The sequence below is a fragment of the Dasypus novemcinctus genome, chromosome 24 (assembly GCF_030445035.2).
Source record: "Dasypus novemcinctus isolate mDasNov1 chromosome 24, mDasNov1.1.hap2, whole genome shotgun sequence".
NCBI lineage: Eukaryota > Metazoa > Chordata > Mammalia > Cingulata > Dasypodidae > Dasypus > Dasypus novemcinctus.
In genome coordinates, this window is record NC_080696.1 from 1409811 (window position 1) to 1436129 (window position 26319).

Sequence of the window (26319 nt, forward strand, 5' to 3'; positions counted from 1 at the left end):
TCTCTCTGTATTACATATACCACTTATAACTGTTAATCTGTGTACGATGTGCCCTGTTTACATCGGTGCCCTTCCCCGCATGGGACGTAAAGGTAAATTCCAGCACCGATCGCCCCCACAGCCATGAAGATCTCCCAGGAGACACTGGAGGGGAGAAGACCCCCCATTTGGCCGAGCTTCTCTGCTCACGTGTCGAAACACACGTGACAGACTGACAAAGGACAGCCGAGTTCCGGAAGCTGAACTGAGATGTGAGGCCTTAGAGAGCGAGCCCCTGGCTGGGAGGAAGGAGTTCCTGCAAGGCTTTCAGCCTGGGGCCCGGCAGTCGTCCTCAGAACAAGGGGCAGAGAAGGGGTTCCTGTGAAAACCCAAATGCAGATCAGCCCCTGCTGCCTCAAACACCCCAAATCACTCAGGACACCAAAGGCATAATGTATCAACATGGAATTTCCTCTTAAAAACATCCAGACTCTTACAAGGGTGATGGCTTTCACAACTTTAATTCGACTGCATTTGTTTATTTTCATCTTTTGAATACTTTAATGGCATTTATAAAGTAGTTTATTTTGAAATAATATCACACATACAAAAATTGCAGTAGTATTACAAAGAACCCCTGATCCCTTCACACAGATTCCCAAGTTGTCATTTTACTGTATTTGCCCATTAAAAAACATTTGACAAAACCTACTTTGGTGTATTTGTCTCCAAAACAAGGACACTCTCCTAGAAAACCTCCCATCAGGAAAGCAGCATCGCCTCAACCTTGTAAACCTCTCCACCGACCCCTTCAGCTGCAGCCACGCTCAGTCATCCCAAGCTGCCCCACAGTTCCTATTTTTCCACTGCCATCTGGTCTCCTCCAGTCTGGAGCTTCCTGAGATGGTCTCTCGCTTTCATAACTTTGCCAGATTTAGGTGGCACAGACGGCCCACCTCAGGCCTGCCCAGGCCTTGAGCAGACGCAGGCACTGCCTTCCTAGCAGGAAATCCCAGCTTGCCGCTGTGGTCTCCTCAGCGCAGCCTGACAGGAGGGACACCCCACCACTGTCCACGTGAACTTGACCGCTGGGTGACATTGCTGCCCTGTGTCTTCATGCACGAAGCCTAATTTGGTGTGTAATGAGTGGCGTTTCCTGAGGGCGTGTTCTGAGATGATCAACACTGTGGTCCCGTCCAACCTCCACCCACCAAGCTTGGTCGTTGATGATTCTCACCTATAACGACCACCACCCCGTGGTTACTAACTGGTGGTTTTTCCCCACTTCTACCACTGTTCCTATATTTTATTTGACTGTCTACCACTCAAAGGACTTGCTCTGTTCCCTATTTATTTGTTGTTCCTTATGGATTCATGCATTCTGTTGTTTTATTCAGTATGTTGCTACCTGCCATCACTAGAGGGCTCTCCTTTCAGGTGACTTAGGCCCCACGTGAGTCACTGCACAGGGTCCAGGTGGAAGTCACGGAATGAAGATTAAATCATTTCTCACGTCTCCAAATTACATGCCACGTCTGGAGTGCCGTTTTTTCCACCAAGCCATGTGGAAGCCATCACTGGATATTTAAAACATCCTAAATTTTCTGTTTATTCTCTAGCACTTACTTCAATGCATTCCGACCTAAAGAGCTCTCTTGGAAGCAAAAATCTCATCATGTTACTTTGCTGCTTTAACTTTGTTGAAGGGCTGCACTGGCCTTAGATCAAGGGCCACGGGGGCTTACTGTGGTCTTCGAATGAACGAATGCTCCTTTCTGCTGTCCTCTCCAGGCCAGTCCACCCCATCTGCCTCCCGTCCATTCTGCTCCCACTGTCTGGGAAGAGCAGGCTCTCTGTTGTCTTAGGGATTTTGTACATTTTCCCATTAAACCAATTCATATCTCAAGCAGATTTTCTAAGACTTTGCCCAGCTAAATCCTTAAGGTTCCAGCTAACACACCCATTCTTTCTAAGAGGTTTTTTTTCCCGTCCCCACAAATGAAGTCCTTCGGGATCATGTACATATGTTAACCTTGGTGTTTTACATTATCTCTTCTAAACTTAAACTCCACAGGACATAGGATGGATTGTTTCATTTGTCATTATACTCCTACTCACAGGAACAGCCCTGGCTCAACGGTATCATCATTTCCCTCAAGAACGTTGTGCAGGGAAGTGGACTTGGCCCAGTGGTTAGGGCGTCCGTCTACCACATGGGAGGTACGCGGTTCAAACCCCGGGCCTCCTTGACCCGTGTGGAGCTGGCCCATGCGCAGTGCTGATGCGCGCAAGGAGTGCCCTGCCACGCAGGGGTGTCCCCCGTGTAGGGGAGCCCCACGCGCAAGGAGTGCGCCTGTAAGGAGAGCCGCCCAGTGCAAAAGAAAGAGCAGCATGCCCAGGAATGGCGCCGCCCACACTTCCCGTGCCGCTGACGACAACAGAAGCGGACAAAAGAAACAAGACGCAGCAAATAGACACAGGGAACAGACAACCGGGGGAGGGGAGGAATTAAATAAATAAATAAATCTTTAAAAAAAAAAAAAAAAAGAACGTTGTGCAATAGCCAGAGTAGACAGACAAGGATAACATAAAAATTTGAGTTACATAAAAATAAAATATGTTGATTACCTGAAATACCTGCTATTAAGAATATACATTGTAACAGATTCTTCAGAACTATGGATCTTTAAAAGTAAATATTACAAAGCAAGAAGGTGTATTTCTAGGAATTTATCTGTGATCTAAGAGATGCAATCTGCTGGCATGTAGTTGTTTGCTGTATTCTTTTCTATTCCTTTTTATTTCTGTACGGTTGGTGGTAATGTCATCACTTTCATTACTGATTTCAGTGTATCGAGTCTTTTTCTCCTTCATTCTCAATCAGCATAGGTATAAGTTTTTCAATTTTGTTGACCTTTTCAAAGAACCAACTTTAGTTTTGTTGATTCTCTATTTCATTTTTGCCTGCTCTAATCTTTACTTTACCTACATTCTGCTAGCTTTGGGTTTAGTTTACTCTTCTTTTTTCTACTTCTTTAAGGGATAAAATTTTGTTATGGATTTGAGATGGTTATTCATTTTTTAATGTACATGTTTATAGCTATATGTTTCTCTATGGACAATGTTTTCATTGCGACCGATATTTTTATATGTTGTGTATTCATTTCTGTTTATCTCAAACTTCAAATTTCCTTTCTGATTTCTTTTGTGACCCAATGGTTGTTTAAAAATATGTTGTTCTCAGTAACAATCTCCTAAGTGCAAGGTCAAAGACCACTGAAAAAGGATGCTCCAATGATGAGCCCTTGATAGATGACTATGCTTATGAGCCTGTGAGCCTGAAATCTGAACTAGGCCTAGAGCTGCAGGGTGCCTAAGAGTTACCTCCTGAGAGCCTCCATGTTGCTCAAATGAGGCCACTCTCTAAGCCAAACTCAGCATGTAAATGCATTATCTCCTCCCCCCACCGTGGGTCATGACCCCCAGGAATGAGCCTCCCTGGCACCAAGCAATTACTACCAATCACTAACTAGTGATGCAACTAGAAAAAGACCTTGAATAAAAGGGGGAAATGGTAAAGACAAATGAGTTTATATAGCTAAGAGATTTCAAAATTAGTCAGGAGGTCACCAGAGGGGTCGTGCTTGCTCATGTCTCAGCAGGATCCCAGAGACAGCCAAAGTAGATACAACCCCAGGTACTGGTGCTCCTGAGGACACACAGGTCATGCCAGCTGGCTCTGGAGTTCAGTGCCATGTCATTGGGCCCTACTTTGGAATTTGTGTTCCTGAGTTTGATCGAGTTGGACTCAGATGTGACCTTTCTACACATGCCTCTTCTGTCACTTTTACTGAACCTGTGGTTGGCACTGGAGTTGGTATATACCCAGGAGACTTGAATCTCTGGACTGGCCACATGCCAGCTGGGCCCTGAGCCTCAGCAGAGTTGCAGCTCCTCCTCTCCAGTTTGTTGGACTTACCCAGGTCAGCTGACAGGGAGGTGAAGATGGTCAACCACCACACCAGGGAACTGAGAGTACCTACAATGCCAAGTAGGACAATTGCTTCCATCAACCATGTAGGATCTAAGCCTCCTCTTGACATAGAGGTGGAGTGGACATCATCAACCTAGGGTCCACAGGATGGAGGAATAAATCATGGGTTAGAGTGAACTTACTGGTATTCTCCTATAGAACTATTGTGACTATTAATGGAAGAAACTGCAACATTGATCTGGAGAAAGTGGCCACAGTTGTTGCTGAGGGCAGGGAGAGGGAAGAAGAGATGAGATGTGGGGGCATTTTCAGGACTTAGAATTGTCCTAAATGATATTGTAGGGACAGATGCTGGACATTATATATCCTGCCATAACCCACTGAATGTACTGGGGGAGAGTGTAAAGTACAGGGTAAATTATAATCCATGCAGTGTAGCAGTGCTCCAAAATGTGTTCACCAAATGCAACGAATGTGCCAAATTGATGAAAGAGGTTGTTGATGTGGGAGAAGTGGGGGTCTAAGGTGTGGGGTATGTGGGAACCTCTTATATTTTTTAATGTAACATTTTTTGTCATCTATGTATCTTTTTAAAGAAAGACAATTTAATAAAAATAAAATAAAAAACATTGTGGGAAACAAAGGCATGTTGTTTCCATGGAAGCAAGTCACTTTCTGACCACTGAGTCATGCTGTCCCTAGAGATAAACGTGCAGGTGGCTAATCTCTCTGGGAAATATAACATTCCAGCAGAACCCAGACTTGATATTTCAAGTAACCTGGGCAACAAGATTAATGAGTATATTTGTTTCAATAATATAATAGAACATTATTAGCTTTGGTAACTATCTTATCCACTGTGTACTGTGTTATTTAGAATGAGGTAATGGGAATAGTTAGCTAGAATAGTTGCTGGTTCTCACAATTGCTTGGAGTATATAAAGAAGCCCCTGAGATTAATAAACTTGTCTGATGAGCTTGAGAAATCAATGCTCTCAGAACCCCTGATCCCAATCTCTCTTTGTCTTTCATTCCCGATACCCTTCGGGTCCGTCACTCTGACAAAACATATTTACATAACAATAATTTTTTAAAAGAATATGTTGCTTTATTTCCATTTTTTAATTTATTTGGAATATTTAATCATTGAAAATATAAACATTAAAAACTAAAAAGAAAGCATAGTTGAATAAAAACATACATTTCTCATTTAAATGTACTTGATACATATAAATTTTTTAATCATACAATATATTACACAATATATTTGGTTCATAGTAACACAGTCATACAGTATTTGTCCTTTTGTGTCTAGCTTGCTTCACTCAATATAATGTCCTCCAGTTTCCCTTCTGTTTCAGATTTTGTTTCATTCCACTTTGGTCAAAGAATATAGTTAATGATTTCAGAGTTTTTACACGTGCTATGATTTATATAAGGTCTACCCTGGGAATGTTCTTTGTGCCCTTGAGAAGAAGGTATATTCTGCTGTGTTTAGTAGGCTTATAGTGTTGTTCAAGTTCTATTTTTATTGATCATCTGTCTATTATTTCTATCTAATTTTGAAAGTGGGAAATTGAAAACTCCAAATACCATATTAGAACTGTTTATTTTTTTCTCCATATATTTTGGTGCTCTGTTGTTCCTTGCATATGAGTTTATAATCATTATATCTTCTTGATAGAGCGACCCTTTTATAGATATATAATGTACTTCTTTGTTTTTTGAACAGTGTTTGACTTAATTTTGCCTGATATTACTATAGCCTGCCCAACTCTCTTTCAGTTAGGCTTGTGTGCAGTATGTAGTATCATTTCCATTCTTTCACTTTCAACCTATTTGTACCTTTGGAGTTAAAGTGCTTCTCTTTCAGACAATATACGGTTTATCATCTTTTATCCATTATGCCAATCTCTGCTCTAATTATTACTTTAAATGAAAATATGTTAAACTCTAATTAATTAGTGCAGAGATTGGTATAATGGATAAAATCACTTATAAGGAAGGACTTAGGTCTTCTATTCTGATATTTGTTTTCTATATGTATTTTTGGTTAATAATCATGAATTTACTGCCTTTTTAATTGATATTTTATAGTGTGTCATTTTAATTCCATTCTTATTTCCTTTTCTTTCTTTTTTTGTTTAAATTTATTTTGGAATAATTGTAAACCTACAGGACATGTCAAAAAAAAAGAATACACCCCTGCCTCTGCTGCCCAAATCCAACAATTTTTACATTTTGCTGCATTTGCCATATCACTCGATCTTTCCATCTATCATTAATCAATCCATCTATTAATCTATTTTCTCAACATTTGAGAGTAAATTGGATACATCATGATCCTTCAACAGAATACCTCCATGCATATCTAAGTATAGTTATTAAGTAAAAGAAATTTAGTATTGTGGGAAAGCATACTCTATATCCAATTGTTTCATATATTCCAATAATAAACTTTTGAGTCTTTTCTTCTCCATTACAAGATGCCATTGTATTTAATTGTCATTGATTCTTTAGTTGTTCCTTTTTTAAAATTGTGGAAACATATACAACATAAACTTTCCCATCTCAACCACTCCCAAGAACACCATCCAGGAGAATTAAATACGTTCACACTGTTGTGCTGTGCTCACCACCATCCACTACCAGAAGGTCCTAAATCACCCCAAACAGAAACTCTGCTCCCACTATGCCTGAGCTCTCCATCGCCCCTCCCCACTGCACCAGGTCAACTGTGCTCTACCTTCTGTCTCTGAACTTGGATAGTCTGGTTATTTCATGTAAGTGAAATCATACAATATCTGTCCCTTTTTGTCACTTATCTCACTTACAGAGATGTCTTCAACTTCATCCATTTTATAACATGTGTCAGAACGTCATTCTTTTATTGCTGAGTAATATTCCATTACGTATATATACCACATTTTTCATCCAGTTATCTGTGGATGAACACTTGCTTGCTATCGTAAGCAGTGAGGATGTGAGCACGGGGGCACAACTATGTGTTCGAGTTCCTGCTCTTCCATTCTTTTGGGTATATACCCAGAAGTAGAATGCCTGGTCATATGTTAATTCTATGTGTAAGTCTTTTTTGAGGCACTATCAATCTGTTTTCCATAACAGCTCCAATAGCAATGGTGATGGTTCCTAATTCTCCGTATCTTCAACAGTATTTATTTTCTATTTGTGTAATAGCCATTTTCATGAATGTAAGGTGATATTTCTCATGGGTTTTTTAAAAATTTTTATTGTAATTCCATACATACAGCTCAAAATTTCCCATTTAACACTTTCAAGTGTACATTTGTTATATTAAATGTATTTGCACTATTGTACGACCATAATCAGTATCCATTTCTTTTCATCGTCTCAAACAGAAACTCCCTCTGCCCCTCCTACATGCCTCCCCACCCATCCCCTGGTAACATATAATCTACTGTTTGTCTCTCTGAATTTTCCTTCTTAATGGTATTTCATATCAGCAAGATCAGATAGTATTTATCATTTTTATCTGGTTTGTTTCATACAACATGATGTCTTCAAGGTTCATCCATGTTGTCCTATGCAGCAGAACTTCACTCATTTTTTATGGCTGAATAACATTGCATGTGTGTCCACCAAATTTTATGTTTCCATTCATCTGTTGATGGATACTAAGGCTGCTTCCACCTTTTTGCTATTGTGAAAATGCTGCTGTAGGCATTGTTCTGCAAATATCTGTTTGAATCCCTCCATTCAATTTTTTTGGCTACATACCAAGAAGTGGGATTGCTGGGCCATATGGTAATTCTATTTTCAACTTTCTGAAGAAGCACCAAACTGATTTCCACAGTGGCTACTCCATTTCACAATGCCACCGGCAATGTGTAAGGGTTCCTATTTCTTCGTGTTCTTGCCAGTACTTATTATTAATAGCCATCCTAGTGGGTGTGAGATGGAATCTCATCGTGGTTTCAATTTGCATTTCATGATAGCCAGTTACGTTGGGCATCTTTTAATGTGCTAGTGTCTATTTGTGTATCTTCTTTGGAGAAAAGTGTAATTAAGTCACTCATGAGTCATGTGGTCCTGGACTTTATACTGTTGGGAGGTTTACGGTTACCGATTCAATCTTCACTTGTTCTTGGTCTTTTGAGAGCTTCTACTCTTGAATAGGCTTAAGTAATTTGTGTGTTTCTGGGAATTTTTCCATTTAATCTAAGTTATATAATTTCTTAGCATATAACAATAGTTCACAATAGTCTCTAATACTGGTAATGCAGGAATTCTGGCAGTTTGCAATTTGGTTTGTGTAAGTCTTATACTTTTTTTGTTCCTCAGTTCTTCCATTACTTCCTACATTTATATTTAGTTGATCTTTTGCAGTGAACCCTTTAGAGTCTCTTTTTTTAAAATATATATATTTTTTTGTTTTTAAAAGATACATAAATCACACAAAATGTTACATTAAAAAACATAGGAGATTCCCGTATGTCCCACTCCCCACACACCCCAATTTTCCCACATCAACAATTTCTTTCATTAGTGTTGTACATTAATTGCATTAAATTCATTTGGAGGACGGCTACAGAGCATGGATTATAGTTTCTATTGTAGTTTACACTCTCTGCTAGTCCATTCAGTGGATTATGGCAGGATGTCTAATGTCCTGCATCTGTCTCTGCAGTATCATTCAGGACAACTCCAAGTCCCAAAAATACCCCCATATTACCCCTCTTTTTCCCTCTCCCTGCCTTCAGCAACTCCAGCGGCCACTGTCTCCACATCAATGATATAATTTTTTCCATTGCTAGAGTCACAATAATTATATAGTAGAATACTAGTAAAGTCACTCTAGTCCATATTTTATTTCCCAGTCCTGAGGACTCTGGGATGGTTAGCTGACCTGGGTAAGTCCAACGAACTGGAGAGTGGGTTTTGCAACTCTGCTGAGGCTCAGGGCACAGGTGGCACATGAACAGCCCAGAGATAAAAGTCTCCTGGGCATACACCAACCCCACCACCAACCACAGGTTCAATAAAAGGGACAGAAAAGGCATGGGTAAAAAGTAACATCTGAGTCTAACGCCGTCACACTCAGGAGCACAAATTACGAAGTAGGGCAAGGCACCAAACTCTGGAGCTATCTGCCATGACCATAGGACCTGTGTCTTTTATTTGTACTTATCACAAATCAAGTCTCGATTATTGTGTTTTAATAGTACCATTGAAATGTGGTTTCTTTTGTAATCCTACATATTTAATACACTTAAAAACATTGATAAGGTGCCATAGTCTTCATCAGACAAAGGGGGCCATGGCACAAAAAAAGCTAAGAAATTTACTCCTACACAGTCTTCTTCTGCCCCCACCCCAGCACCTCCACAGCCTTCAATACCTTTCTTCATCTCCTGCTATTTTCCGCATACATCACCCAGTGCTAGTCATGCTAACTTGTTATTCCTGAACAAAGCAGATGCTCTTCTACTTCCTGGCTTTCACTTGTGCTGTTTCATCCATCTCTTCTTCTAGACATAAGCATGGTTTGCTCTTAGCTGATTTAGGTTTCTATTCAGATGTCCTCTTTGCTACAAGGCCTACCACATGCATCTTATAGGAAATTGAAACCTTCTCCTCTCTATCCCCTTTACTCTGTTTTTTCTCCATGGCATTAATCTCCACCTGACATTTTACTACTTGTCTTTGTCCTTTCACTGGCTATAAGCTCAGTGAGGGCAGGACTTGGATTTTTTCATTGCTCTACTTTCAGTTTTTTAAATTGTGTTTGGTGCATAGGAGATGCTTAATAAATATTAAGTAGAAAGTTCTATATAAGTTAATTATGGTCACTGTTTTGAATGTAGCAAATTTCTTTCTTCTCTTTCTGCCTTTATTTTATGAACAATTCCATCAGATGCTTTAAATTTTTCTTTTTTTCTCGCACTTTTTTCATGGTACCTTTATATGGTCTTGGTATTAGGGTAATGTTGGCTTCATAGAATGCGTTTGGTGCATTCTCTCCTTTTCAATTTTTGGGAGATTGAGCAAGATTGGTGTTGATCATCTTTGAATGACCGGTAGAATTCCCCTGTGAGACCTCCTGGTGCTGGGCTTTTCATCTCCAGGAGGGTGTGGATGACTGTGTCAATCTCTTTACTTGTGACTGGTCTGTTGAGGTCTTCTCTTTCTTCTAGGTCAATGTATGTTGTTTGTGTGTTTCTAAGAATGTGTCCATCTTGTCTACATTGTCTAGTTCTTTAGCATACATTGTTTGTAGTGTCCTTTCATGAGCTCTCTTATTTCTGTGGGGTCAGTAGTAATGCCCCCTCTCTTTTCTGATTTTATTTATTTGCATCTTCTCTCTATTTTTGTCAGTCTAGCTAAGGGTTTGTCGATTTCATTGAGCTTCTCAAAGAACCGACTTTTGGTTTTGTTGATTCTGTCTATTTTTTTTTCGGATGTACCAGGACCAGAGATTAAACCCAGGATCGCATATGTGGGAAGCTAGCACTTAACCACTGAGCCACTGTGGCTCCCCAGAGTTGGTTTTTTCTTTTGTTTGCTTATTGTTTGTTTTTGTCTGTTTGTTTGTTTTTTAGGAGGCACTGGGGACCAAAATCAGGACCTCCCATGTGGGAAGCAGGTGCTCAATCACTTGAGCCACATCTGCTCCTTTTCTGTTTTTTTGTTCTTGATTTCATTTTTTTCTGCTCTGATTTTTACTATTTCTTTCTTTCAGCTTGGTTTTGGATTAATTTGCTGTTCTTTTTCTATCCTCCAAGTGTGTGGTTAGATCTTCAATTTTAAGTCTTTCTTTTTTAATGTAAGCATTGAGGACTATAAATTCTCTCTCAACACTGCCTTTGCAGTGTTGCATAGGTTTTGATGTGTTATGTTTCCATTTTAATCTCTCAAAATTTTTACTGAATTCTCTTGCAATTTCTTCTTGACCCGCTGATTATTTAAGAGTGTGTTGTTTAATCTCCATAAATTTATTAATTTTCCCTTTTTCCATCCATTATTGATTTCCAGCTTCATTCTGTTATTATCAGAGAAAGTTTTTTGTATAATTTCAGTCTTTTAAAAATTACTGAGACCTGTCTTGAGGCCCAACATATGATTTTTCCTGGAGAAGGACACGTGAGCCCTTCAAAGGAATATATATTCTGCTGTTGTGGGTGTAATGCTCTATAAATATCTGTTAGGTATTGAGCCCCTCTAGAGAATTTTAAATTTAAGTTATTATAGTTTTCAGCTTTGTTTGTTTTCTTTGGATAATTTCTGTCTCTTTGTTGATATTCTTATTTTATTCATATATCATTTTCCTGATATCTTTTTTTTTTCTCTATGTTTTGCTTTATCTCTTTGAGCATATTTGAGGCCATTTTCTTAAAGTCTGTCTGATATGTTCAAAGTCTGATTTTCCTCATGGTTGATTGTGATGTTTTTCTCTTCCTTTGGGTGGTCCATCATTACCTATTTATTTCGATATCTTCTGTTTCTTATCTTTTGTCACACTCCACATTTTAATATATTAATATGCTAGCACTGGAATTTGGTCCGTGGACTGTCTGTTCCTTAAGATCATATCCAGTTAACGATATGAGAGAGATTTCCTTGCATGCCAGGAGCTAAGAAAGCAAAGACATCATGTAAAGAATATCTATCACAGTGTTTGCAAACTGTCTCTGTGTTAGTTCACTCACTTCTTCAGAGCATAGCCCTCTTACCAGGAAGATCAGCTTGAGATGAAAGCACAGGGTCCTTTCCAGGGTTTTCTGAGTTTGCTTTTTTCCTGGACATGTGCTTCTAGACTTAGGAATTATCCCCTTTTCAGGGACCTGAATGTACCCTCACCTCACTAAAAACTAGACTTTCCCTTTCTCTTGAATTCTCCATCATGTATCTTAAGTCCTGTAATATTTCCTTGACCACTTTGATTTGATTGTTTCTTGTACTGGGTCAGCTGTGTGGAAGCTGCTTCTGTGCTCAGGGCACATTCTGGATGGCGAGCCAAAGACAACTGTCCCGGTCCAGTCCTTCAGGCTGCCAACTGAGGGACTGACATAGGCATGTGTGTGCTCCAGGAGGCACAAAGGGGCTGTTCTGCTCCATTTCCAAAGTCCCAGGGACCCACCTGGGAGGGCAGGTGCTCTTCACCCTGAACCAGTGAAGGGGAGGGAGGGGCCAGCAAGAGGAACTTCCCTCTCGTTCTTAAGGTGCGTTTCCTTTTTTCGGTGCTTGGCAAGTTACTGAGACCCTTTAGCTACCATCAAGAGCCCTGAGGAAGATGACTCGAACAGCATTTACTTCTTTTTAAAAAAATCATACGCTTACAGAAAAATCATGTTAAAAATACAGCATTCCCAAATCTCCCATCGTTGACACTTTGCAATAATGTGGTACCTTTGTTAAAGTTGAGGAAAGAATATTAAAATTGTGCTATTAACTACAGTCCAAAGTTTACATTAGTTTTATTTTTGTTCCCATATTCTACTCTATTGACACCTTGTATTAGTGTGTGACATTTGTAAAAAAAAGTCATGAAAGATCATTTATGTAATTCTGCTATTAACATAGTCCATTGCTTACAATGGGGTTCACTATGCTTTATCTTGTAATCTTTATCCTGGTAACATATATATGGCCTAAAATTTGCCCATTTAACCACACTCACATATACAATTCATTGGTATTAATTACACTGAAAATATTGTGCTATCATCACCACCATCCATTTCCAAACCTTTACAATCAAACTAAATAGAAACACTATAAAAATTAGGAATTAACTCTTCAACCCAGCCCTTGGTAACCTATATCCTAGATTCTAACTCTATGATTTTTCTTATTCTAGTTACTTCATATCAGTGAAATCATACAATATATGTCCTTTTGCATCTGTCATATTTCACTCAGAATAACGTCTTCACGACACCCATGTTGTCACACCCATCAGGACTTCATTCCTGTTTACAGATGAATAATATTCCATTGTACATACCACCTTTTGTTTATCCATCATCAGTTGATGGACACTTGGGCTGCCACCATCTTTTGACAATTGTGAATAATGCCACTGTGAACATCAGAATGCAAACATCTGTTGGAGTCCCTGCTTTTGATTATTTTGGGTATATACCAGAGGGATTGTTGGGTCATACAGTAATTCTACACTTAACTTTCTGAAAAACTGCCAAATGGTCTTCCACAGAAGCTACTTCAGTTTTCATTCCCACCAGCAAAGAATGAATGTTTCTATTTCTCCGTATCCTCTCCAATTCTTGTGATTTTCTGGTTTTTTAAATAGGAGGCACTTTAGTGGGTGTAAAGTGATATCTCATTGTGGTTTTTATTTGCATTTCCCTAATAGCTAGCAGTGTTGAGCTTCTTTTTATGGGCTTTTTAGCCATTTGTATGTCCTCTTGGAGAAATATCCATTTAAATCCTTGCCCATTTTTAAATTGGGTTGTTTGTCTTCCTATTGTTGAGTTGTAGGATTTCTTTATATATATTCTGGTTATTAAACCCTTATCAGATATGTGTTTTCCAAGTATTTTCTCCCTTTAGTAAGTTGTCTTTTCACTTTTTTGTTTTAAGCAGGTACCAGGGAATGAACCCAGGACCTCGTACACAGGAAGCAGACACTCAACCACTGAGCTACATCTGCTCCCCAGTCTTTTCACTTTCTTGATAATGTCCTCTGGTACACAAAAGTTTTGTTGTTGTTGTTGTTTTTGATGAGTTCCTATTTATCTGTTTTTTTCTTTTATTGTTTGTGCTTTGGGCTTAAAGTCTAAGAAACCTTTGCCAACACAAGATCCTGAAGATGACTTCTTACATTTAACCTATGAGTTTTATAGTCTTGTTTCTTATGTTTGGGTGTTTGATCCATTTTGAGTTCATTGTTGTATATGGTGTGATATAGGGGTGCTCTTTCATTATTTCGCATATGGATATTCAGTTCACCCAACACCATTTATTGAAGAGACTCTTCTACTCCAATTGAATGGACTTGGCAAGTGTTGTAAAAAATCAGTTTGGTTACACATGAGAGTAAATGTGGAAAATGCAGCCTGACTTCTCCTTGCAGCTTAGAGCAAAATGCAAAAGGAGGGAGATAAGCGCAAAGAAACCAGAGAGTAATGATTTGGGAAATTCCAAGATTCTGGAAAACAAGCCCCCAGATGAAAGTGCCCTTTATAAGGACTTAACTGCACTTGGGGACAAGCAGCCATTTCACGGCAAGTTAGGATTGGAAATGAAGTTATCCAGGAAGGCCTTCTGGAAAGTCTTGCTGTCTGATGGCTTGGATCCCTGTGAACTGCATTCAGAACTGACAAGCTTTTTGAAAGGTCTGTATGAACACAACCACTATCAGCTAAGACTAAAAGTTAAAGGAAAGGGGGAGATTGAAGGAGAAGCCACTTCAAGAGGAAAGCAGTGGAAGCTGAGGTTTGGACTTAGAACACCTCCTTGAGCCAGTAGAGGGACCCCACCCATGTATGCAGAAAGGGTGAGTTTGCGCTGGCATTTGAAGAGGGTGGGTTGCTCAGGGAGAGTCTGACCGCCACAGGCTCTAGAGAGGGCGGAGCACATTCCCTGAAGATTAGAGAGAGTTAGGTCACCACCCCACTGTTCTGAGGGGTTGAGACTGTCCCCCAGAGATAGGGGAAAGTGTGGCCATCACCCAATGTTCTTGGAGGGGGAGGTCTAGAGCTTGGCCCCAACCTGGGTGCTTGATGAGGCTAGAGCCAAGAAAATGCTGCTGCACAAGCCTGGGGGGGAGGGGGGCCAGAAGCCCTGGGGAGAAGAAACCATGGTCCTGGAGATGACGCTCAGGCTTTGAAATCTAATGGAATATGCCCTGCAGGGTTTTGAACTGTCCCGGACTTGTGGTACGTGTTTACCTTCCAATTTCTCCCTGTGGTAATGCAAATATTTATCCTATGTCTGTCCCTCCTTTGTATATTGGAGGTGGATAACTTGTTTTCTAAGTTTAACAGGTTTACAGCCAGAGGGGAATTGCTGTCCCAAGACAAGCTGCATGCCAATAACTGATTTTTATGAGAATTTTGTACTTAGCATTGCTACAGAAATGATTTAAGGTTTTTGGAACTTTTTTTTTGAGGTACCATCGATCAAACTCAGGACCCTACATGGGAAGCAGGTGCTCAACTGCCTCCCCTTTTGGGATATCATGATGTAATGAATGTATTTGCTTATGGGAAGAACATGTCTTCTGGGGATTCAGAGGGTGGAGTGTGACAGTTTGAAGTTCTTTTATAACACCCAAAAAGGGAAAGATCGTGTTCTTAAACTAAACTAGTCCTGCACTAATTGAATTAAATCCAGTTGAGGGGCCTTTGGTTAGACTACCTGATAAGATTGATTTAGGGCTTTTGATTGGTCTAAGTGAGGCATGACTCAGGCTGAGTCTCCACCCTCCTGCTGGGTCTGATATAAATGGAGACACGGAGGAAGGGAGACACCATATTATATCCACCCTTCCTGTGAAAGAGAGGACTGCAGGAAATTAGGGAGGCTCTGAGAGGCTCAGGAGCCAAGGCCCCGGGAGAGGTGAGGCTTACGCCTGCTTGGTCACAGCTGGACTTGGGAAGGAAGCAAAGCAACGAGACTGATAGAGGAGGCCTGGAAAGAGACGAGCGCTATGCCTGGTTGCCCATGCTGAGCTCAGGGAAACAGTAGGTTCTGGAGGGAAGGCAGAGTTCAGCAGCCATCTTCACCCCATGACATGACACTAGGATTAACAGTAGCTGACTTTGGTGAGAAAGCATCTCGATGGTGCCTTGATTTGGACATTCCATGCCTCCGAATTATAATCTTTTACCCAAATATATTTCCCATTATAAAAGCCAACCCATTTCTGGTACTTTGCATGGGCAGTCCTGTGGCAAACTAAGACACTTTCTATTCCTATTTTTCTAAGTTTGTACTTCAGAAAGTTGCTGAATTTTGTCAAATGCCTTTTCTTTGTCAATTGAGATGATTTTCCCTTCATTTTGTTGATGTGGTGTATTATATTAATTGATTTTCTTATGTTAAACTAGGCTGGCATACCTGAAATATCACCCACTTGATCATGGTATATAATTCTTTGACATTCTATCAGATTTGATTTGCAAGTATTTTGTTGAAGATTCCTGTATGTATATTCACAAAAAAAATTTGGTTTGTAAATTTCTTTTCTTGCAGTATCTTTATGTGGCTCTAGTTTTAGGGTGATGGCCTCAAAGAATGAGTTAGGTAGTTTTCCCTTCTGTTTAATTTTTTGGACAACTTTGAGCAGGATTGGTATTCTTGCAATGATGGTAGAATTCAGCTATGAGGCCATCTGGTCTTGGGCATTTCTTTGTTGGAAAGTTTTTGAAGACTGGTTTTGATTTGCAACTCCCTAATGGCTAATAATTTCAGCATCTTTTCATGTGCTTTTTGGCCATTTGCATATTTTCTTTGGAGAAATGTCCAGTCTTTTGTCCATTTTTGATTGGGTGGTTTGTCTTTTTGTTATTTAGGGATAGGATTTCTTTATAAATGTTTTCCAAATGTTTTCTACCATTCTGTAGGGTGTCCCTCTTTACTTTCATTATGAAGTTTTTAATTTTGATAAGTTCTCATTTATCTATTTTTTCTTTTGTTGTTCCTCTTTTTATACTTCCTCCAGGTATGTGGTTAGGTCTTCTGATGTAAGTGCTTTCTTTTTTTATTGTAAGCATTTAGGGGCATAAATTTTGCTCTTATCACTGTTGCTCTGTCCCAAAATTTTTTATATGTTGTTTTCTCATTTTCATTCATCTGAAGGTATTTCCTGATAATCCTTGTGATTTCTTCTTTGAACCATTGATAGTTTAAGTGTGTGCTGTTTAACTTCCATATCTTTGTGGCTATTCCAGTTCTCCATCTGTTTTTGATTTTTAACTTCATCTCATTTTATTCAGAGAATATGCTTTGTGTAGTTTCATGTTTTTAAATTTATTGAGACTTAGTTGTGTCCAAACATGTGGTCTGACCTGGAGAGTGAACAATGTGTATGAAAGAATGTGTATCCTGCAATGTTCTGTACACAACTGTTAGATCTAGTGTGGCGTTGTTCTACACATGACTGTTAGATCTAGTGCATTTGTGATATTGCTCATGTTCTCTCTTTTCTTATTGGTGTTCTGTCTCGATGTCCTATCCACTGATAAAAGTGATGTATTAAACTTTCCAACTGTTTATAGAGGTTACCAATGTTTGCCTCATGTGTTTGGGGCACTGTGGTTAGGCAGATAAATGTTTATAATTGTTATATCTTCTTAGTGGTTTGGCTCACTTATTAATATATAAGATCTTTGTCTCTTTTATAGTTGTTGACGTATAGTCTATTTTGTCCAATAATGGTATAGCTACCCCAGCTCTCTTTTGTTTATTATTTGCATGGAATATCTTTTATCATCCTTTCGCTTTCAACCTATTTGTGTCTTTCAGTCTAAGATGAGTCTATTGTAAATTAAATATAGTTGGAACATGCTTTTTTTATTCATTCTGCCAATCTGTGTCTTTTGCACTTTGTTTTTGTTTTTTATATAGATATTATATTTTCTGTCCCTCTTTTTCTTAATTGGTCTGCCTCATTTTCTGTATGGTTGATTGTTTATGATGTCACTCATTGATTCCTTTATCATTTCTGTTTCTGTGTATTTTTTAAATACTTTATGGTTACCATGGCATTTGCATTATACAACCTATGTTTCTAACCTACTAGTTTGAAAAGATTCTTAACTTCAGTAGCATACCCATTCTCTGCATCCATATCCCACAGTGTCCTCCATTTTATATTGTTGTTGTTTTTCGTCACACATTACCTGGCTTGTACTTTTGTATCCTTTACAAGGAAATAGGATTATTTCTTATTCATTCATATTCTCTTATAGGAAATTGAGAGTAGAGTTGTATATTTATGTTACAGTACTATTGGGTTTTGTAATTTACTTTTAAGGAAGATCTTCATACTCTTCCAAGCCATCCTGTCCTGTCCTTTCAATCTGAAGAGCTCTCTTTAGCATTTCTTGTAGGACAAGTCTTTTCATGACAAGCTTTGTTTTAATTTATCTGTGAATGTCTTAAACTCTGGTTCATTTTGAAGGGAAGTTTTGCCAGATAAAGGATTTTTGGTTGCCTGTTTTCTTTCACTGTCTTAAATATGTCATCCAACTGCCGTCTTGCTTCTGTGGTTTCTAATGAGAAATTGGCACTTTGTCTTATTGAAAATCCCTTCCTTCTATATAACAAATTGCTTATCTCTTGTTGCTTTTAGAATTTTCTTGTTTATCTTTGCATTTGACATTTGGTTAGTATGTATCTTGAAGTAGGTATATTAGATTTTATCCTGTTTGAATTACATTGCACTTTTTGGACATATATATTTATGTCTTTTGTAAGAGTTGGGAAATTTTCAGCCTTTGTTTCCTCAAATATTTGTTCAGCTCCTTTTCTTTTCTCTTCTCCTTCTAGGACCCCCATGATGCACGTGTTGGTGCACTTCCTGCTGTCACCCACCTCCTTTGAACACGGCTCAGTTTTTTCTATTTTCTCTCTCTGTCTTTCAGACTGATTTTGATTGTCTTCAGGTTTGCTGATTCTCTTTTATCTGTATGATTTTGATTGCCGTCTTTTAGTCCAGTAATTCTTTCTTCTGCTCTTTGAAATCTGTTGTTGTATGTCTCTAGTGCGTTTTCAGTTTCTTCTATTATGCCTTTCATTCTCATAATCTCTGCTATGTTTCTTTTTATACTTTCTAACTTTTCTCATGTTCACCCAGTGTTTGCTTAATATCCTTTATCTCTTAGCCATATTTCACTTCATCTCCTTGAATTTGTTTAGGAGATTTGTTTGAATTGGTTAGTTGTTTGAGATATGTATCTCCTCCACAGGTTTAATGTGTTCCTTTGACTAGACCATACCTTCCTGTTTCTTAGTGGGGCTTGTAACTTTTTGTTGCTGTCTAGACATAGGCTTGTTTTGATTGTGTTTACACTGAAGTTAGTTTCTTTCTCTTCCATAAAGTTTTGTTGTTAATTGGCTCTGTGTATGGTTCTTCTTTGACACTTGGTCCAACATACTCTAGGCCTTTAGAATTGTCCATGTCTAACTGGTCAGATTTTTCTAACTCTTCTTCATCTAATTCTTGCCCTTCGTATGCAGTACAGTTTTTAAGACTGCACTATTTGTACAGTTGTTTCACCCTCAGGAGAAAGCTTCCTTTCCTCTGATCTTCTCTGGAAACCTTGATCTGTTCTGTTTGTTTTTGTTTTGCCTTTATATATATTTTTCACACTTCTTTTGTATCTTTAGCTGTTTTTGCCTGGAGGGCAATTCTGGGAAGAGGTTTACTCAAGAGGAGACTTTCTCAAGTCAGTATTTCCCAGTCAAAACAGGGCCAGGAACCCATGATAGGGGCACAGACCAATGCTAAAGAGCCTTTGGGAGAGGGTCAGGAAAGATGCCAGAATCCTTTCTGATGACTCCCTGAAACTGCACTTTCCTGTCCTGCCCAGCTGGTGGCATCTTCAGCAAACTTTTCTCCACAACACTAAAGAGATAGAACCTTTTTTTACCTTTTATTATCTTTTTTAAAGATACATAGATCACACAAAATGTTACATTAAAAAATATAAGAAGAAGGTCAACCACCACACCATGGAGCCAAGAGTGCCTACAACTGCAAGCAGGAGGATTGCATCCAGCATCCATGTGGAATCTAAGCCCCCTCTTGACATAGATATGGAATGGACACAACCAATCCAAGGTCCACAGGATGGAGGAATAGAATATGGATTAGAGTTGACCTACTGGTATTCTATTCATGAACTATTGTGATTACTAATCAAAGAAAATGTGGCATTGGTGTGGAGAAAGTGGCCATGGTGGCTGCTGGGTGTGGGAAATGGGAGGAAGAGATGAGATGTGGAGGTGTTTTCGGGACTTGGAGTTGTCCTGGGTGGTGCTTCAGGGACAATTACCGGACGTTGTAGATCCTCCCAGGGCCCACTGGATGGAACATGGGAGAGTGTGGGCTATGATGTGGACCATTGACCATGAGGTGCAGCGGTGCCTGAGATGTATTCACCAAATCCAATGAATGTCTCATGATGATGGAGGAGATTGTTGCTATGGAGGGAGGAGTGGGGTGAAGGGGGTGGGGGGTATATGGGGACCTCATATTTTTTTAATGTAATATTAAAAAAATAGCCTTGGGAGGAAGAAGAAGCCTGAACCCTCGCAGAGACCAGCAGACTTTGGTGAGAGAAGTAACTTACGTTTCATGGCCTTGTGACTGTAAGCTTCAACCCCAAATAAATACCCTTTATAAATGCCAAAAAATAAATAAATAAATAAAGACAAAATATATATATAAGAGGTTCCCATATACCCCACTCCCCCCCCACTCCTTCCACATCAATAACTTCTTTCATCAGTGTGACACAGTCATTGAATTTGATTAATACATTTTGGAGCACTGCTGCACAGCATGGTTTATAGTTTACATTGTAGTTTACACTCTCCCCCAGACCATTCAGTGGGTTTTCAAGCCTCCACTGCCTCCACCCTATCAGTGGTGGTGTTTAAACAATGACCACCACCATCCCTGTGCAGGCAGATTGAAAGAGCAGCTCTGTGCCCAGACCCAGTGAGTCCCAATTCACCAGTCAAAGCTCTGGTCAGTACTTGGCTGTGCTCCTGCCTTGTTCTTGGGGAACAGGGCTTCCACTTCCTTCTGCATTTGCAGCAGCCAGCCAGGGACTGGACCCCTAGATGGCTGCCATGAGAGTGAGGGATGGGCACTGACTTCCATGCAGTGTGAGCGACTTACAGTCCTTTTCTGCATTTTCTCCACCTCCCCCTCCCACTCTTCCCTAGATGGTATACAGTATTCCCCTGGTCTCTGGAGCCCAAAAACATTTGTTTTAGATAGTTCCTGCCTGTCCACTAGTTGTTTTGGAGAAAACGTGAGTCCTAGAGATCCCTACTCCCCCATCTTCCTGGAAGTTCCCTCACTAAGTAAGTGTATGTTGAAATGAGTAAGTATGGATCATGGGCAGTAAACCTTAGGTGAAGTGGAAGCTGGTATTTGGGAAGTGGATTCAGTGCAATGGCAGGTGAACATGGGCATGGGTGATAATAGTGTGAATAAACTATGTGAACAGGAATTCTGGGAGAAGGGCGGGGCTCTGGTTATTGAAATGAGAAGAGGCATCCCTGGTAAGACCTAGGTGTGACACATAAGCCTTAAGGAATTTGAATATAGGAGACAAGCAGAGAAAATTCCAACTCTAGCTGTGTATTTTTCTACCCATATAAATTCTCATATTGCTAAATTATTCTGAACCTCTGTGCATTTATTAAAAGGATAAATTAATCAACCAGTTAGTATGAGAATTAAATAAATATGTAAGTCTCCAATCACATTTAAATGCATTTTTTTCAAAAGGGCAAGTTAATCTTACTTATGTTTTGATGCATTATCATTTGTTCAAGAAATGTGTGACATTATTTTAAATGTTTTAGGAGAAACTTTATAGCAATCCTTTCACATAAACAAATTAAGATTTTCAGAGATTACTGCCACTGATGACTAATATAAAACAAGTGTGTACCCCAGAAAAATGTGTTCTTAAATCTAATCCATTTATGTGGCTATGAATCCATTATAGGTAGGACCTTTGATGAGGTTACTTCTGTTAAGGTGTGTCCCATCTCAATAGGATGGGTTTTAGTCCTATTACTAGAGTCCTTTACAAGAGAACAAATTAAGGGATAAAAAGCCATGGAAGCAAAAAGCTGAAATTTGACAGAATCTGGAAAGAGAAGGGAGAAATCCAGAGATCCCACCATGTGCCTTGCCAAGTGACAGAGGAGCCAAGGACCACTGGCAGCCAGTCCCAGGACAGTCTCTCTTTGGGGAGAGCCAGTCTTTGTTTAGGGAGGATTCTTTGCCTTACAGCCTTGATTTGGAGTTTTTTTTATCCTCAACACTGTAAGCTAATTAATTCCCATTGTTTAAGTCAACCCTTTGTTTGAGCAGCCTAGGAAACTAAAACAACAAGATTTCAGCTACTACTTTCCTACAATATGAGATCAAGCAAATAGATTTTTTCCCAAATCCCTTCATTCTATATCTCCAGGGCCTTCTAATCCTATGGGAGTCATGGTATATGACAGTAACATTATGATATATGCACTTGTGCTATTTTCTAATGCAGAGGGTTTTCAGGGCTAGATTTGCAGAGTGGCCACCGTTAATCACTCCAAATGGAGCAAGTCCTTGAATTGATTAACCCTAAGTAAAATACATTCTTAAGTTGGTTGGTTGGTATTCAAAACTATTCAAGGGAGAGCTAGAACTCAAAGTTGAGGGAGTGATATTGCTAGACATCCCAAGTAAAATAAACAAGATGATTTAGGGCAAATGTACCTAGAAAAGCAGGAAAGGATAAAGCAGGAAAAGAGTTAGGACTGAAATAGATTTTGAAGAACCAGTACTAGTGCATAAATCAAGAATAGCTATATCTGAAAAATCCAAAGAGCAATTTCTCTGGAGGTGGAGACCCAATTCCAGATGTGACACAGATCAAGGATTCCTATGTTTCTGAATCAAGGAGGGAATTGAACATCTCTGAATACTGTGGGGTACTTAATATTAAAAACTGAGTAATTTTCTATATATATATGATCATGTTATCTGCAAATATGGAAAGTTTCACTTCTTTTCCAGTTTGGGTGCCTTTATTATTTTTCTTGCCTAATTGCTCTTGGTAGAGCTACCAGTACAATGTTGAATAACAATAGTGACAGTGGGCATCCTTGTCTTATTCCTCATCCTAAGGAAAGTGTCAGTCTTTTGTCATTTAGTATGTTGTTAGCTATGGGTGTTTCATATGTGCCTTTTATCCTACTGAGGAAATTTCCTTCTATTCCTACCTTTTGAAGTGCTTTTATCAAGAAAGATGCTGGCTTCCTCAAATGCCTTTTCTGCATCAATTGAGATGACCATGTGTTTTTCTCTCCTTTGTATTAACATAGTGTATTACATTAATTGATTTTCTTATGTTGAACCACCCTTGCATAGCTGGAATATATCCCACTTGATTGTGGTGTATAATTCTTTTAATGTGCTATTGGATTAAGTTTACTAGTATTTTGTTGAGGATGTTTGCAACTATATTCATAAAGTTTATTTACTGGTCTGTGATTTTCTTTTCCTATGGCATCTTTTTCTTTTCTGCCTTTGTTGTTAGGTCGATGTTGGCCTCATAGAACAAGTTAGTTAATGTTCTCTCTTTTTCAATTTTTTGGCAGCAGTTAAGCAGAATTGGTGTTAATTTTTCTTGGAATGACACATAAGGAGATATACTTTATGATCCCACTTATAAGGAATAATTAGAATATGCAAATCCATCAAGTCAGAAGCTAGCACTGTGGTGGGGATAGGGAATGGTGAGTTAATTCTTAATTCATGCAGAATTTCTGTTAGGGTTGATGAAAAAGTTTTGTTAATGAATAGTGGTGATGGTAGCACAAGGTTGTGGAAGTAACTAACACCAGTGAATTGTGTATTTGAAAGTGATTAAAGTGGGAAATTTCAGGTGTATATATGTTCCCAGAATAAAAATGTTAGTAAACCATAGACCTGTACAACACAAACAGTGAATCTTAATGGAAACTAAGGACTACAATTAGTAGTATAATTATAACAATTTATTCAATTATATCAAAAGTAACACACTAAAACAAAGTGTTAATAGGGGAAACTGGTTGTGAATGATATATGGCAAATTTGTACTTTACGCATCATTTTTCTTAAACCTACAACTGCTCTAATTTAAAAAATGCAAACACAATATTTTTATGTCCTAATATGTACGATGAAAGTATTCATATTTTCTTCATTAGCCAGGTTAGTATTTCTCTTGGATCACAATTCATGTTCCCATTGATTACGCTGGGGTTATTCCCAGGTAAAGGTTTGGCCAAGAAATTGTGACAAGTGGATCCAGAAATTGTGGACAAATCTGAAGTCTCATGGCTTCTTTCTCCATTCTCAGCTTTGAACCCCTACTGATTTTCTGGTTATATTTTGAAACCCAGAGGAAGACAGTTATCAGCTGAGCTATTGACAATGGTGAGTAGGGAATTCTTTTTTCAACTGAAATTACACCTGTGTTGCCAAGTAGAGGGCGAATTCCTTCTATTGTCATGGATATTCTTAGCACATTCTGCAACTATTGAAGGATCTGAGCTCCAGTTAAGTTTAACCAGATGACTGGGATGTTAATGTAGGTTATAGGTTCATCAATAAGTAATCCCCTTTCCAACTTTACACTTTGTTTCAGCCTCTTTAAGGCTGTGTATTCATTGTAGATTTGAGAGTTTTCTTTTTTTCTTCCGGCCTATGGCCTTATCAGACAAATAATACACACATTGATCATATTAATGCCTCCAGTTGGTATAGGCATGTGGTGAACATAGATAACAGGCATGAGAAAGAGCAGAAGTTTACAGTCCAGTAGGAGGCTGGTGTTTCAGCACTTAGTCAATTCATTACCACAGGTGCTAGGTTGGAGTGCTGTTCATAGTTGAGATAGAAGGAAATGAGTATTAATTTATGTTCTCCAATACTAAATGTATAAATGCTTTGATAGAATGTATTTGTACATTTTGAAAAATTTTTAAATGATGACCAAAATTCTCCTCCTCACACTTGTCCCCAATTGCCCAATTTCCATTTTTGTCAATAACCTGTATTCAAATTTTTTAAATTGAAGCAATAAATAAAGAATATTGTTTCTTTAATTTTGGCTGTGCATTCAGGTGGAGTATAGTAGGTAGGGGGAAATTTTATTACCCTGTAAAACCTTTTGAAGAACAGGAAAAACCAGAAACCTTCAAGTCTTTGACTCTTGAACATCCAAGCAAGATAAAGATACAAAAGGGACAATAAAAACTAATGTTTTGAGGTCCCAGAGAAAGTTGAGAATGAGAGATCACATACCACTGGAATGGTCAGGCTAGGACCATCCTTCAGCACAGCAATCTCGAAATTCATAGTGTGTACTGGTGAGGCATTGTACATGTATGTTCTGATAAGCACGAGTTATGTAGAGTGGGATGAGGCAGCACCCTTCCCACCTCACGTTCCGTGTGACATCTGTTTAGTTCTGAAGCATTCTGGACTTTGCTGCTAGGTTCTCTGCCATTTTAATGACTAATGTATGAATAACTTGTGTTTAGTTAGGAAGTACTTTACACATTATCTAATTGGGTCATTGAAAACACCTAACAGTTTGTTAAATTACTTTATAGATGAGACAAAATTGAGGTCATCTTGGAGAATAATCACATTCAAGGTTTAAAATGGGCTTAACATGGATATTGCTTTCATGATGAGTCTGTAAATTTACATGAAATTGGTGAAGAAGAGTGTTTTAGTTATGAATGCTCAAAGGCAAATTGTATAATCGACTGTCTGGAAATCGTAATTGCCAGTTTATTGGGGAATTTCCAGCTCCTATCATACCGCATGTCATGAATATTTCTTTATAATGGAGTCTTATGTATTCAGTTTGTGTATGCATCTGATTGAGTATACCTGAAATACAGATGGCAGTTCTGCACTCTGCACAGTCCCTGCTAGGTGCTGTCATCTCAGATATCCTAGTTTGGGCATTGGTAGTCGTTATGGCCCTGTCTGAACCCAAATGTCTGTGTTTTAGGAGTCAGTGACGTTCAAAGATGTGGCTATAGACTTTTCTCAAGAAGAGTGGGCTCTCCTGGACTCTTCTCAGAGAAAACTGTTTAGAGATGTGATGCTGGAAACTATCAATCATCTGATCCAAGTGGGTGAGTTGCTCAAAATTTTTATCTACGTATCTATCTACCAATCTATGATTTATCATCTAATCTTCATTTATTTATTCAACAAATAACTAGAAGAGTTTTTCCATAGTTTTATATTATTTTTATATTCTTTATTATGTTTTTATATTTTATATTATTTTATAACATGAACCACTACCTAAAAGAAATTTGTTTTTTTACTTTTAATATACACCCAGTTTTTCTCCCAATTAAAATGTAATCTTCTTGAGCACAATTTCACATCTTTTTTGCTACTCAGTCTCCAACACTTAGAACAATGCAGGGAACTCAATGAATGTTCTTGAAAGGCTGAATACGTGGATTAAATATCTTCTAAATAATTATACGCTTTAAGGAATATTCTGTGGCTTCAGACAACAGTAGTAAAAAAAAAAACAGGAACATTCTTTTTGACATGGAACATAGACTGTTCTGGTGGAGCTTAC

General features: G+C 38.7%; 1 long non-coding RNA gene across 5 annotated transcripts in view; it reads left to right on the top strand.

Annotated features, from left to right (window-relative positions):
* The first annotated feature begins 14187 nt into the window (after window positions 1–14187).
* LOC101419240 (uncharacterized) overlaps window positions 14188–26319 on the top strand; it is a 35800-nt gene continuing 23668 nt past the window's right edge. For 2 of the 5 annotated variants that reach the window (XR_002795929.2, XR_011647264.1), the window contains exons 1-3: window positions 15448–15535; window positions 24061–24137; window positions 25729–25855. This is a non-coding gene — a long non-coding RNA (uncharacterized lncRNA). The other 3 variants (XR_011647267.1, XR_011647265.1, XR_011647266.1) reach the window with 3 other exon arrangements.